Below are 13,532 nucleotides of genomic sequence, written 5' to 3'. Positions count from 1 at the left end.
ACAAGCTGTGTGGCCTGTTAGCAAGTGAAGCCGAATGCGCCGGATGGATCGTCACCAGAGAAATGTGTTGCAACACCCGTGCCGGGGCGTTGCGACGACCAGACCTGGTGTTCGTGAAAAATGGTACTGCTTTGGTGGTGGATGTTACTGTGCGGTACGAGATGGCCTCAAACACCTTAGAGGTCGCGGCTGCTGAGAAGGTCGCTAGGTATACCCCGATTGCTCAATACATCATGGCTGCCCTGAAGGTGAGGAAGGTAAAAGTGTTTGGTTTTCCACTGGGAGCCCGAGGGAAGTGGCCAATCAGAAATGAAAGGTTGCTAATGAACTTGGGGGTGAATCGTTTACGGAGGGAACGATTGGCCAAGCTATTCAGCAGGAGGGCTCTCCTGTACTCCTTGGATGTCCTCAGGGACTTCTATAGAATCGATTGGGTGATGAATGTGGGAAGAGATTCACTAAGTCAGGAACCATTGGCTTCACACAAGAGAATACACACCTGAGAGAAACCGTACCACTGCGCTGACTGTGGGAAATGCTTTACCACCTCAAGTGAACTGATTTATACACACAGGAGCGATGCCTAATGGCTGTGCTCACCTGACTGTACACCAGAGAACACACACTGATAAATATTTTACGCCTGCATCTAATTTGTAAATGATGGAACACCTTATAGAAACATTTATAGAATGATCATCAAGGACACACGGTAACAACTGTGAAACATGAACGCTTCTAGGTTGCACCGGACAACGGCCACAACACAATGCTGAATCCACAATACTTGAAAATTAAAAGAGGGTTTCACTCAGTGTTGTGGATTTGACCAAAACGTTTATCTATTTACTGTGTTGTCTTGCAGTATTACTTAACATCCTTGTTCCAAACATAATGAATGATTTGTAGGGATTTTTTACAAAAACACAAGGCTCCTTTGTCATACAGGCCAGTAATGTGGAGTCAATGCAATGCACTGTCCTGCCTGAACAACGACAGACCAGGCCAGTAATGTGGAGTCAATGCAATGCAATGACAGACCTGTAGCACTCACCTCGGTCAAAACACCTTTCAGACTCTTTATCCCTTATGGATGATTTTCTATATATGGATGATTTTCTAGTACACACGTTGTAGAATTAAACACCTATATGCCTTAAATGCTTATGGATTGAGAACCAGTTGAAGGGTTAAAACAGAGCAGAGACATTTCTTTAGTGCAAACGCTGTGCTTTTGATAACTCCCTGCAGCTGGTCTGGGTATGTCATTGACATGTGATGGAGATACAACTCCTCGTGGAGGCTGTGTGGAGATTGGAGTAACAATGGAACTAGTGTTATCATTTGTTTTTGCTTATGACCTGACACATAGCCACATGCACATAATCTCAAGGGTCCTGGGAAGATGCTTTTTGGGATTGGCTTAAATGTATGTGGTTGAGAATGGGTTATGGCCATGACATGTTTAAACCATGTTTAAGTATTAATTGATATGTTTTATAATGTGTTATGAAATGATAAAGGTAAAACAGAATGAACATGATTGATACTTTGTACTCCAGATGCATGCCTGGATAGTGAATATAGTCAATACAGAGTGTGATTGTTCTTTAACGTACATATGTATATCATTTTTTGAGTCACGCCACTAATAAGAGACAGAAGCCCCCACTTACTTTTACATTTTAGTCATTTAGCAGACGCTCTTATCCAGAGCGATTTACAGTTAGTGAATGCATACATTTTTTTAATTTTTTATTAATTTTTTTCATACTGGCCCCCCGTGGGAATCGAACCCACAACCCTGGCATTGCAAATCAGCAACCACTGGACAATCTCATGCAGCCTTGTTAGATTCGAACTTGTGTTGTAATCTACGCCTCGATTATCCTGATATAATGTTGTAATCTACACCTCGATTAGCCTGATATGTTGTATGGTGGAAAATTACAAGATTATGTTCTATTATGCATTGAATAGTTGGATCAGTACTTTTCCACTCTGTGTCTGTTGGCCTGAGGTCGAGCTTAAGGCCAACAGCCGATTGGGGGTAACCTTGTGATAAGGTTATGCCCTGCCTTCCATACACTGCAGCTAAGTGGAGGAGGACTGGAAGAAGATGCCCTTTTGTATAGGAACAGCAATATGACCTTCGAGACAGAAAATACACCTGCTCTGACCTAAACTCGTTGTTCCTGCTTGACTGCACAATATACCCTTTTATGCTTTCACACTTCTGCTGACCGCTACGTAGGCAGAGGTTGTACCTTTTTATAAAAACTGAGACTCAACTCTGTTCGGGGGGCTCATAACTCTGCACCACTGAGTGATTGTTAATCTCTCCGGAATTGCAATTCTTATAATAAAAGTTTTTTTTGAAGAATCTGCAGTCTCTTCCTTTTTGATCAGAATTTCCACGACAGTTGTAATCTACACCTCCCATTTAGCCTGATATGTTGTAATCTACACCTCGAATAGCCTGATATGTTGTAATCTACACCTCGAATAGCCTGATATGTTGTAATCTACACCTCGAATAGCCTGATATGTTGTAATCTACACCTCGAATAGCCTGATATGTTGTAATCTACACCTTAATAACCTGATACAAACCCTTATTTCTTAGGGTACAGATGTTTTATTTGAGTCATTATTTCTCTAGCCTACCTCTCGTTGATCTGATTGAATGGAGCCCTAAATGTTTGTTATGATGTCTTGTCACAGTGTTGTGGGAACCAGGGTAAATTTAGTAGATAAGGGATTCTGGGCGCCGCACAGTCTGAATAACAAGGATTCCATTATTGTCGAGGGAGATTACTGAGGTTGATCTTAGAATGATGGATGGACATGATATACTGACTTGGGGTACAAGGTAATAACATCAACGAAGGGAGTGCCCATTGAGGGTTGCCAGATGTTGTTGAAGAAACGTGTAACAGAGGGTATATAAACTGAGATATTTTCTTTTTTTCAGTAGTTCGGAATAGCTAGAGGCGAAGCACGTGACTTTTGTTAGAACGAACCCGGTACTGAATATAAAACATTTGTATTGACTTTCCACATAGTTGTCTAAGTATATTCGTGCATCCTTGATCACTTGATACCCGAGAAACTCATCATAACAGATTGGCGTCTACGAACGGGATACGGTTTCATCCTGACCGACAGGTAAGCAGACTTAAATTTTTTTGGATTGTGTTAACCTCTGCTTATCTGTGGTAAGGCTGAGCTGTAAGGAACATTTAAAATTCTATATTTTATAAGGGGGAAGATGAGTTGTATTGAGTTATTTAGTAAGATGTAAGGAGCAGGGGCGGTGTGTTCATTAGGGCGATATGGGCGACGCACTGCCAAACGGGAAAAGGAAGGGATTTTTTTCCTAATCAATTATATCACGGCAACAGTAGTTATCAGTGTTCTAATCTAGACGTCTGATCTGCCACTAAATGTCCAATCAGGCTAAAGTCGTGCTTCAAATGGCCCCGCCCGTTTTGGGGCGATTTCAGTCAGGTTGAAAATCGCCCCAGAAGTCTCTCATAGACTCTCATGTAAAATCTTTTTTTTTTCAAATATCAGAGCTTTCAATACAATCTCTATGGGTTCCGGGAGGGCTTGCACTTACGCGCTTTTCGTCATACGTAACATAACCATGAACATAACTAAGAAAAGAGCGGGTAGCAGCGTCAATCAATTCACGTACTACTGTCAAGATGGCTAGCGTTCAGTGCAACTCGATTGTCTCTTTGAAAGAAGTTCGTTTTTGTCGGCGAACAAATCAAGATAAATTGGCAACGAAACAATTAGGACCTCCCAGACCAAATTTAATAATTCAACAGGTTTCTACTAAAGGGGGAAAGTCCTACACCCGAGGATTTTCCAAAAATTGGTACGAACGAAAAACCTGGCTAGCAGGCTGCGATGTAGCTAATGCAGTCTTCTGCTACCCCTGCTTACTCTTTCACCCTGAAGGCGGCACGGCAGACAGTACCGCTTGGACAGCGACTGGTGTAACGGACATGCACCATCTTTCAGAAAACATTAAGAAACATGAGCTGTCAAAGACCCACATGGATAGCTGTTTGAGATTGTCTGCTTTGGGGAGAGTGAACATTGCCACTCAACTGGATGAGGGATACAGGCTAGCTGTCCGCCGCCACAACGATGAGGTTAGCAAGAACCGCCACATCCTCAGCCGGCTAATCCAGTGTGTGAAGTTTTGCGGAGTGTTTGAGTTAGCTTTGCGAGGCAAAGATGAAACTGAGGGCTCCACCAACCCTGGTATTTTTCTTGGACTTGTCAACTTTGTGGCACAATTAGATGAGGTGTTTGATGACCATCTTAAAAATGCTAAAGTTTTCAAGGGCACATCAAAGACCATTCAAAACGAGCTACTGGAGTGTATGCTAGCGGTCATGAGGGAACATATTGTGGAGGAGGTGAAGTCGGCGAACTTCGTAGCTATCCAAGCTGACGAGACCACGGACGTTTCTACACAGACACAGCTGGTGCTTGTGCTGAGGTACATAGATAGCAAGAAGATTTTATTTTTTTCCTGGGGCTTTTTCACAAAATCATGCCCCACGTCGACATTCTGTACCAGAAGCTACAGAAGAAGGACATCGATGCTGTCTTCATCAAACGTGCCCTCGACAGCTTCACAAGCAGTGTGCAGGCCATAAGGTAAGATTAAACAATATAATTCGATCTTTCTCAAAGCAGAGCTTTATTTTAAAATGTATGCATGAAAGGAGACATCATCATATTTACAAATCTATACAATTGGCCAGAATATGGTTGTTAATTTTTACAAAGCCATACAGATAGCTGTGTTTACCTTTTCTATAAATTATTTTCAAATTCTGTTTTCAGGCAAAATGTCTATCACTGTTCATTTTCACAAATCTATACAAGAGGGCAGAATATGGAAGTCTATAAAAATGTCTTATTACCAATAACTTGCATCAATGTTTTCAGTAGCCTCTATCAAAAGCTCCTGCTTGCTTGTTGTGAATTATGCTCAGGTGCACATATTTCCAATTCAACCATGAGGCCTTTTTGAAGCAAGTAATGTGTATATCAGTATTGACTTATATGCTGCCCCTGTCTTCATGTTGTTGCTGGACATATCTTTTTTAAAATGTGTGTAGGTCACCTAAATCATCAGAAAAATTGCCCCCCCCTGAGAATTTTTTCAGGAGCCGCCACTGGTAAGGAGAAATATCAAATTAGACAATGACATGGTGCTATGATTCAAAATAGGGTGTGTTCGAGGTGATGAATAAAGGCAAGAGAGGACAACCGAATGGGCGCAGGATACCCTTAATGAGAATACATTATAAAGAGAATAGGCGCAGGATACCCTTAATGATAATACATTATAAAGAGATTGGGTTTTATTCCCGTAGTGTGTAAGGCATTATAAAAATAAATAGGTTACGGGCCTTTGATGTGGTAAATCATCATAAAAATAAGTATAGAATTAGTCCTGTGTGAATTACTCAAAACGGTCAGGAAAGAGAGAGAGAAAACAATAACTCATACCGCATAAAAATAATCAGAGCAGATACAAGTGAATCCTGTTGAATCATAGCACCAAAGATAAAATAGGCTAACAAAATTTGAATAAAGATCAAGGTGGAGATTTGATTCAAAACATTTAATTACTAATATTGTATAAACTAATAATACACGAGAATGGGGAGTTGAATACGGGCAAGACAGTGACAATAAAGAATAAATCAGAGCTAGATTTACCTAGAAGGGAACGAAAAGGTTATGACCAAATTGTTGCAGACAAATCCGCATCTAAAACACATCTCTTTTTAAAAGTATTGAAAATCAGACACCGCGTGACAGGATGTTAATTAAATTAGGGGGTTTTCTATGTGGAACCATATCTTAGTGATTTATCAGCATGGACAGATAATGACTATCCTCTTGATGGTAGTTTTAGAAGGGATAAAGTACAAGTAGCACGAAAGTATATAATCGATAATACAGCCATAAGCAACCCGAAATGGGATTTAGATTATATGAAAGAGGTGTATACAGCATGCGATTTTAATGAATGGCTGGTAAATATAATTAGGAAGGAGGAAAAGTCTGTTAGGAAGTTACGTAATTTGGCAATGAAACAACATAATCTACCTTAAGAAAAGAGTCAGTCCATAGAGGCTATTAAAGGATCTGAAAGTATGAAAGGAATTTATCCACAGTTAGCAAACTCTATTTAGCCTCCAGTTTATAGTATTGACATAGAAGAGGATAGCGATTATATATATGATTGGTTATTTATAGAATCTTATGAAAGTCAGGCTAAGAAAAAAATGTATTCCTAAGATCAGGTCAAAATAGATAACTTTGAGATCAAACGGTGGCGAGAGGAATGCAGGGCCTTGTGGTTACAACGCTTTTGGTAAAGCTTGGGAAACGGCAGATAGAAGGTTCAGAGGTCATACAGGATGAATAAACATTGAAAAAATAAGATATACTAAGAGAGTGTTTGGAAAGTGAATATAAAATTATATTTACAATACTCAAACAAAAACGTAGATTTAAAACGATAGATTAGCAAATACAATTATGGAATAATTCGTTGAAGAAGAAGATGATATGAAGAGAATAATATACAGAAGGTGTCACGCCCTGACTCAGGGGACGCTTATATGTTGAGTCAGGGTGTGTATATTCCTTGTTGTGCTTTTTCTATGTTGTCGATCTAGTATGTGTGGATCTATGTTGGCCGGTGTGGTTCCCAATCAGAGGCAGCTGTCGCTCGTTGTCTCTGATTGGGGACCATTCTTAGGCAGCCTATTGGCACTGTCTAGTTGTGGGATCTTGTTCCCGGTAAGGTTAGTTGTGTATTCTACCTTAGGACTTTACGTTTCGTTTCCTTTATTGTTTTGTCGTGTGTTTAAAGTTCAATAAACATGTACGGCATATCACGCTGCACCTTGGTCTGACCCGTCATTAAGCAGTGGAACGTTACCAAACAGAGAAAAAGATTAGCCTTGACCCAACCTCAGCCGTCCAGACAAAATATATAAAAGGAGTTTTATCTTGTATTTTAGACCAGTGAAATGGAAAATCTTTGTCAGAGAGTTGAAATGATGGTGGATGATTTGGCAAGTAGAGACAGAAATAGACGATATGAAGAGGATAATATACAGAAGGTGTCACACCCTGACTCAGGGGACGCTTATATGTTGAGTCAGGGTGTGACAGGGAGGAGCAGAGAGGATGGACTTGGCGGGAGATAAGAGAGGATCTGGCAAGAAAGATGGAGGCCCTGAAGGGGATCAGGGTGGAGAGGCAACCCAAATAAAATGTTGGGGGGGGGCACACGGTGTGGACGACGAGGCAGCAGGAGGCCACAATAGGGCGGATCTGCAGGTTAGGCGAGGAGGCCACCATGTTACGGGGGATGTTGGCTCAGAGGGAGCAGGAGTTATTCGGTCAGAGGGAGGCGCTACAGGAGGCTAAAAGGGAGAAGGAAAAAGTAGAGGCACGGCAAGAGGAGCTGGTTAGGCAGCAGAAGGAGCGGGGGTTAATAAAGGAACCCAGTCCTGCTCCTCGCACCAAGCAAGTGGTGCATGTCGCCAGTCCGGTCTGGCCCGTTCCTGCTCCCCGCACCAAGCTAGTGGTGCGTGTCGCCAGTCCGGCCCGGCCCGTTCCTGTCCCTCGCACCAAGCCAGTGGTGCGTGTTCCTAGTCCGGTCCGACCCGTGCCTGCTCCTCGCACCAGACCAGTGGTGCGTTTGTCCAGTCCGGCACGGCCCATGCCCGTTCCACCGGTGCCTCGTCCGGCACCGGTCAGCTGCTCCACTCCGGAGCCAGAGCAGTCCGCTCCACCGGTGCCTGATCCAGCTCCGGTCAGCTGTTCCACTCCGGAGCCAGAGCAGTCCGCTCCACCGGGGTCAAGTCCAGCTCCGGTCAGCGGCTCCACTCCGGAGCCAGAGTAGTCCGCTCCACCGGTGCCTGATCCAGCTTCGGTCAGCGGCTCCACTCCGGAGCCAGAGTAGTCCGCTCCACCGGTGCCCAGTCCAGCTCCGGTCAGCGGCTCTAGTCCAGGAGAATGGTATAGATTCATTGAAGGTTCATTCAACCATATTTGCGATTCCGGAACATTTGCCATCCGTTTCTAGATGTCTGATTTTCTATAATAAACATGTAATTCAAGTACCTAGTGATTTATCAATTGTACCCACTAAAGTATCAGCTATGGTAAATGCGTCTTCTGTATTTGATGTGTACGTAAAGGGAAGACAAAGAGAAGAGTTTTCAGCAATAGAAATTAGATTTCTGAGAGCTTCTCTATGTCTCATGATGTTTAAGGATATGGGGGAAAAGTATTGCATTTCAAAAGTGGGAACATTACCGATTCCAGGTTTTTTTTTTGGTGTTGTGAAAATAATATATGGACTACTCTTCCTCCACTGTTCAGGGGAATATGTGGAGTCTGTACTTTAAACGACCTTATCTATGTGGTTCAGCCTGTTGAATTTGTCAATACAAACATTACGGGATGATTTAGAAGGGAGACATCCGAATTTATGGGATATGTACAGTCGTGGTCAAAAGTTTTGAGAATGACACAAGTATAGTGTTTTTAGATATTTTTCTCAGATGTTACTATGGTATACTGAAGTATAATTACAAGCATTCCATAAGTGTCAAAGGCTTTTATTGACAATTACATTAAGTTTATGCAAAGAGTCAATATTTGCAGTGTTGACCTTTCTTTTTCAAGACCTCTGCAATCCGCCCTGGCATGCTGTCAATTAACTTCTGGGCTAGATAGCATGGTTTCCATTTTCCAACAGATGTTTCTAATTCCCCTGATTGGTCATGAACAGTTACTGGTCTTCGAACTCATGTTTTCACCAGAAACAACTTCTGATAAACTGTTTGCGACTAGTGGCAGTGCATGATCTTATCACCACAGGTTTGCCTTAGATTAAAATAGAATCTTGAGTGAATTGTTTGCTAGAAAAAAAACTCTGGTGAACTGTTTGACACTAGCGGCAATAAATATTATTGTTGCCAAAAGTTTGCAAACTTCTGGCAACATTTTGTGGCACACTATTTAGTATGCAGCAAATTTGCCACAAACTTGCGGGAAGTTTGCAGCAACAAATTCATTTTTGTAAGGGCAGGTGTGGAACGGCTAGTGACCAGGAACAGAACAGTTTCTCTCAGTGACAGCCCTATTATCTAGTGACCAGGAACAGTTTCTCTCAGTGACAGCCCTATTATCTAGTGACCAGGAACAGTTTCTCTCAGTGACAGCCCTATTATCTAGTGACCAGGAACAGTTTCTCTCAGTGACAGCCCTATTATCTAGTGACCAGGAACAGTTTCTCTCAGTGACAGCCCTATTATCTAGTGACCTGGAACAGTTTATCTCAGTGACAGCCCTGTTATCTAGTGACCAGGAACAGAACAGTTTATCTCAGTGACAGCCCTATTATCTAGTGACCAGTGCTTGGAATACATTGTGATAGTTGACAAGGCAGACCTGGTTGACATTTCACATTATTGTTACTTACCCTTGTCCAGTGTTAATTTTGACAACAATAACTATGACAAATAAAATGTGTCAATGAAAATGTGACGAGACGAGAATTCCACTTGAGACTAATGGACATTTAATTGGACATGAAGCTCCTTTTCTGTTTTGTCCAATCAGAAGCATGCATGAAGAATATTTCGAATATTTAATGCAAACCTCTCATTGACAGAATTGACATCTTTCAGTTGCTCGATCTGATTGCTTCATCAATAAGTGCATCGACGACGTCATCCCCACAGTGACTGTACGTACATACCCCAACCAGAAGCCATGGATTACTGACAGTGGATTACTGACAGTCTAATGACACTGCTGGTCCTGCTCACACTGCCCTACCCTATGCTTTGACTTCTTTCTCCCCTCTCTCTCCAGATAAAATCTTGCGACTTGTGACTGCAGGCCGCCCAACAACCTGCCCGCTTGACCCTATCCCCTCCTCTCTTCTCCAGACCATCTCCGGTGACCTTCTCCCCTACCTCACCTCGCTGATCAACTCATCCTTGACCGCTGGCTATGTCCCTTCCGTCTTCAAGAGAGCGAGAGTTGCACCCCTTCTCAAAAAACCAACACTCGATCCCACTGATGTCAACAACTACAGACCAGTATCCCTTCTTTCTTTTCTTTCCAAAACTATTGAGCGTGCCGTCTTTAGCCAACTCTCTTGCTATCTCTCTCAGAATGACCTTCTTGATCCAAACCAGTCAGGTTTCAGGACTGGTCATTCAACTGAGACTGCTCTTCTCTGTGTCACGGAGGCTCTCCGCACTGCTAAAGCTAACTCTTTCTCCTCTGCTCTTGTCCTTCTAGACCTGTCTGCTGCCTTTGATACTGTGAACCATCAGATCCTCCTCTCCACCCTCTCCGAGCTGGGCATCTCCGGCGCGGCTCACTCCTGGATCGCGTCCTACCTGACCGGTCGCTCCTACCAAGTGGCGTGGCGAGAAGCTGTCTCCGCACCACGTGCTCTCACCACTGGTGTCATCCAGGGCTCAGTTCTAGGCCCTCTCCTATTCTCCCTATACACCAAGTCACTTGGCTCTGTCATATCCTCACATGGCCTCTCCTATCATTGCTACGCTGACGATACACAACTAATCTTCTCCTTTCCCCCTTCTGATAACCAGGCGGCGAATCGCATCTCTGCATGTCTGGCAGACATATCAGTATGGATGACGGATCACCACCTCAAGCTGAACCTTGGCAAGACGGAGCTGCTCTTCCTCCCGGGGAAGGACTGCCCGTTCCATGATCTCGCCATCACGGTTGACAACTCCATTGTGTCCTCCTCCCAGAGTGCGAAGAGCCTTGGCGTGACCCTGGACAACACCCTGTCGTTCTCCGCTAACATCAAGGCGGTGACCCGATCCTGCAGGTTCATGCTCTACAACATTCGGAGAGTACGACCCTGCCTTACACAGGAAGCGGCACAGGTCCTAATCCAGGCACTTGTCATCTCCCGTCTGGATTACTGCAACTCGCTGTTGGCTGGGCTCCCTGCCTGTGCCATTAAACCGCTACAACTCATCCAGAATGCCGTAGCCCGTCTGGTGTTCAACCTTCCCAAGTTCTCTCACGTCACCCCGCTCCTCCGCACACTCCACTGGCTTCCAGTTGAAGCTCGCATCTGTTACAAGACCATGGTGCTTGCCTATGGAGCTGTGAGGGGATCGGCACCTCTGTACCTTCAGGCTCTGATCAGTCCCTACATCCAAACGAGGGCATTGCGTTCATCCACCTCTGGCCTGCTGGCTCCCCTTCCTCTGCGGAAGCATTGTTCCCGCTCAGCCCAGTCAAAACTGTTCGCTGCTCTGGCACCCCAATGGTGGAACAAGCTCCCTCACGACGCCAGGACAGCGGAGTCACTCACCACCTTCCGGAGACATTTGAAACCCCACCTCTTTAAGGAATACCTGGGATAGGATAAAGTAATCCTTCTACCCACCCCCCTAAAAAGAAAAAAAAAAAAAGATATTGTAAAGTGGTTATCCCACTGGCTATAGGGTGAATGCACCTATTTGTAAGTCGCTCTGGATAAGAGCGTCTGCTAAATGACGTAAATGTAAATGTAAATGATTACAGGCAACATCCGCACTGAGCTAAAAGCTAGAACTGCCGCTTTCAAGGAGGGACACTAACCCAGACGCTTATAAGAATTACCGCTACGACCCCCGACGAGCCATCAAACAGGCAAAGCATCAATTCAAGACTAAGATCAAATCCTCACACGCCAGCTCTGATGCTCGTTGGATGTGGCAGGGCTTGCAAAACTATCACAGATTACAAAGGGAAACCCAGCCGCAAGCTGCCAAGTAATGCAAGCCTACCAGAGGAGCTAAATGCCTTCTAAGATCACTTCTAGGCAAGCAACACTGAACCATGCACGACAGCACCAGCTGTTCCGGACAACTTTGTGATCTCGGTCTCTGTAGTCGATGTAAGACCTTTAAACAGGTTAACATTCTTTAGGCGCGTTGCCAGACGGAATACCAGGACATGTCCTCAGAGAATGCACTGACCAGCTGACAAGTATCTTTACTTACATGTTCAACCTCTGCCTGACCCAGTCTGTAATACCTACATGTTTCAAGCAGACCACCATAGTCCCTATGCCCAAGAACGCCAAGGGGAACATCTATGTAAGAATGCTGTTCATTGACTACAGCTCAGCGTTCAACACTATAGTGCCCTCCAAGTTCATCACTAAGCTAAGGATCCTGGGACTGAACACCTCCGTCTGTAACTGGACTTCCTGACGGGCCGTTCCCAGGTGGTGACAATAGGCAACAAAACATCTGCTATGCTGACCCTTAATACCGGGTTCCTCAGGGGTGCGTACTTAGTCCCTTCCTGTACTCTCTGTTCATACACAACTGCTTGGCCGCGCAAGACTTCAACATCCTTATCAAGTTTGCTGAGGACGCGACGGTGGTAGGCCTGATCACCGACGGCGATGAGTCAGCCTACAGGGAGGATGTCGGAGACTTAGCAGGGTGTTGCCAGGACAACAACCTCTCCCTCAACGTAAGACCAAGGAGCTGATGGTGGACTACAGGAGAAAGAGGGGAGAGAAACGCCTCCATCCACATCGACGGGGCTGTTATGGAGCGGGTCGAGAGCTTCAGGTTCCTTGGCGTCCACATCACTAAGGACACAACACGGCAGCGCCTCTTCCCTTCAGGAGGCTGAAAATATTAGGCATGGGCCCTCAGATCGTCAAAAAGTTATACAGCTGCACCATCGAGAGCATCTTGACTGGCTGCATCACCACTTGGTATGGCAATTGCACCGCCCTTGACCGCACAGTACTAGGAAAGGGTGGTGCGGACAGCCCAGTACATCACTGGGGCCCAAGCTCGCTGCCATCCAGGACCTCTATATCAGGCAGTGACAGACAAAGGCCTGAAAAATTGCCAAAGACCCCAGCCACCCAAGCCATAGACTGTTCACTATTCTACCATCCGGCAAACAGTTCTGGAGCATCGGCTCTCGGACCAGCAGGCTCCGAGACAGCTTCTAACTCCAAGCGATAAGCCAAATCATAAGCTAAATAAGCTAAATAGCCAGACTGCTAAATAGTGAATTAAAAGTTACCCAAAACTATCTGCACTGACTCTGTCTTGCACTGACCCTACGCACACTCACTAGACTATATATATATACACGTCATATGCTCACACACACTGCACTGTCACTCCCACACAAATATTAATTATTTAATAGAAGAAAAAAATGCACAGACTATTATGTGACTAAAATGACCGTGGCTAAGCTATTATGTGTTATATATGATGGAAGTTAAGTTAGAGGTTAGTATGAACTGTTCAATAAGACAAATTGAACTAAAATAGGTATGAAATGACTGTGACTTAAACCAGACTAAAATTGTCTCAGCGTTTTAGTCGACTGATAACAACTAAAACTAAGAAGTATGAAAATGACTAAGACTAAAAGGTATTTTAGTC

Source organism: Coregonus clupeaformis, unplaced genomic scaffold, assembly GCF_020615455.1.
Source record: "Coregonus clupeaformis isolate EN_2021a unplaced genomic scaffold, ASM2061545v1 scaf0078, whole genome shotgun sequence".
Lineage (NCBI taxonomy): Eukaryota > Metazoa > Chordata > Actinopteri > Salmoniformes > Salmonidae > Coregonus > Coregonus clupeaformis.
Note: the sequence above shows the minus strand (reverse complement) of the source record.